This window comes from Sinocyclocheilus anshuiensis, unplaced genomic scaffold (assembly GCF_001515605.1).
Source record: "Sinocyclocheilus anshuiensis isolate Anshui unplaced genomic scaffold, SAMN03320099.WGS_v1.1 scaffold1832, whole genome shotgun sequence".
Classification (NCBI taxonomy): domain Eukaryota; kingdom Metazoa; phylum Chordata; class Actinopteri; order Cypriniformes; family Cyprinidae; genus Sinocyclocheilus; species Sinocyclocheilus anshuiensis.
In genome coordinates, this window is record NW_015555884.1 from 752,426 (window position 1) to 755,361 (window position 2,936).

Here is a 2,936-nt window from a genome sequence, read left to right on the forward strand (position 1 = left end):
AATCTGTCAGAAAAAAATATGCTAAAGTTTCACCTTTAGGGGTGCAACAGCCTGGCAGCCTTTTACAAAAATTAACCATGGTTTTATTACAGTTTGCCACAGTATTTGTACTAAAACTGCAGTAACCACAAATTTACCATGGTATAATAATAATAATAATAATACATTTTAGTACTTATGTAACACCATGTTTATTTCTCATGAGGTATCCTCAAAGGTGCACCTTTGTAACTTATCTACCCTTAAAGCATGCATACTTGTATGGTACTAATATGCTCACTTTTAGGGGTATAGTTGCACCTTTGAGGTTACTGCCCCAGTAAAGGGCTAAAATACAGTTATAGTATATTTTATTTCTGACAGTGTAAACAAAAAAGGCATATGAAATGTTAAAAACATGGCTTTAAAATCTAATATTAAGTGAGTATAATTACTGATTACATTCTTTTAATGATTTAAAAGATCAGTTTAGTTTAGAGGTATCGGTATCGATATAGATATGGGCTTGAAAATATCGGTATCGGATCGAAAAATAATATAAGAGGTCTCGCCCGGCCCATCCCTATATGACATTACTGATCTGTCCTTTCTGCTGTTGTCTGTTGAGACACCTGGATTACTAGACTAAAAGCTGATCATGATTAACTTTGATGTCCATAGTCGACACATTCAGGATGCTCTCAGTACTTGCTTGTGAGACCAGCTGCCCAGTGCTCTTGCTGGAATCAAACTACATAGGTAAGACTACATTTTTTGGGAAACAAATAAAAGTTATTAAAAAAAAATACTCTATTTTAATTTAGCCTTGGTCAAAATACCTAGTAGTCCCATAAAGTCTTGACTTGATTATTTTACTTTTTATGTGTTTTGCTCTCTCTTATGTATTATTTTTTATAAATTTTTATGCCAATTAAGCTACAAAACATATATAGGCCTATTTGGTTGATTAATTAAGGCATCTTTACACAGACAAGTTAAGGTTGCTCTGTGTCTGCTCAAAATTCAGTGTAAACAATGCTGCATAAAAGCTAGACTTAATTATAATGAAAAACAGGAATACCCCGGTAAACATCGAATCCTATTTGATCTGCAATTCCTCTCCATAACAACTCCCTCTTATCGAGATTTTTGTAGTCGCTGTCGCGTTTGTCATAAAGCCCTTTGTGTTCAGACACCAATGAGACCAGCAGCTCTACATTCATCTTGCCTCGATGCATCTTCTTGGGCTGCGTTCCAGTCCAGTTTTTATGCCCTTCACTCGCAAACTTCCCTCTTTGTCGTTAGGTATCAATGTGTGCTCCGTTTTGTGCTTGAGCGCCACCAAGTCGTGTTTTACTGTAACTTCAGCAGCTCCAGGCACGTGAACAAAAGCGCCAATCTCATTGGTCGGCCAGTTTTTAACGCGGCACGTCAAACCAAAAAAAAACGAGCCCGAAGCCTGTTTTAAAAAATGACACTTTTACGCCTCGGTTTTGTGTGTCGGTTTGCACACTCACATTGGCGCCCTTTGTTTAGTCACGAGGCATTAAGCGTCGGCGATAATCGCGCGCGATATTCGTCCCGGTGTGAACAAGCCTTTAGAGTTTGTACTTGACTAACTGGGGCCCAGGTCAGGAAGCAGACAGACTGGCTAAACCGACCTTCTGCTAGCCCCCTCGCGTCACAGAAATCAGTTAATTCTCAGCACATAGTGTTTATAACAATATTTTCAGTATTTCTCAGAGGGCAAGCTTCAAGTATAACTCTTATAACTTCATATAACATTATCCAGAGAAACAAGTATTAATGATAAATCCCCTGTGATGTTTGTACTGGCTATAACAATAGACAGTTGTATGTACAGGTATATTATGTGCAAATTGAAATGTAGACTGAGTATGTGTGTTAGATAACAGTTTAGTGAATAAATATATTAATTTATAACAGTGAATAAATAGTGTGTGTTCCACAGTTATTGTCAAGTGTTCATGAGATGGATGGCCTGAGGGCAGAAACTGTTCCTGTGTCTGGCCGTTCTGGTGCTCATAGCTCTGGGCAACGGCGTTCTGAATCCGCGCTGCCTTAGCTTCATGAGCGTGCCAGCTCGCTTCCCCCGTCTGCGCGCCCTGAAGCGTTTGATCAGTGCCACAGCTCCCCCGACTACAATGTCCAGCAAAACATCAGAATAGTCGAAAACGGGTGAAATATCGGGTGGTGTGTACTTCCGAATGTCCAGCAATTCGTCTCTGGTGAACGGATTGCAGGGATATAACTAAAGACAGGACAAACTAACAAAAACATAAAACAACTGCGGAGCACGCCACGGAGGCAGCCATCACTGTCGGCGCCTTCGCGAAGCCATGATCTATCTCAGATCATTATCTAGTCTTGTGCAAACTTCATATAGCTAAAACTGTAAATTCTACTCCTTGTTACAAGTATGGCAAAACTAGAGGTATTTCGTATTGCTTGGCGGGAAAGTAACCTATCCTACAGAAAAGCATTAAAAACCACTAGGTCTGATTACTTTTCGTCTCTTTTAGAAGATAACAAATATAACCCCAGGGTTTTTTTCAATACAGTGGCTAAATTAACGAAAAATAAAGCATCAACAAGTGTTGACATTTCCCAACCGCAGAGCTGTAATGACTTTATGAACTACTTTACTTCCAAGATCGATACTTTTAGAGATAAAATTGTAACCATGCAGCCGTCAGCTACAGTAACGCATCAGATAGTGTGCTATAGATCCTCGGAGGAACAATTCCACTCATTCTTTTGAAGAAGAATTGTATAAACAAAGAATTATTTATTTATTGTATAAATAAAAGAAGAATTGTATAAACTTGTTAAATCAACTAAACCAACAACATGTATGTTAGACCCTATTCCATCTAAGCTCCTAAAAGAGGTGCTTCCAGAAGTCATAGATCCTCTTCTGGCTATTATTAATTCAT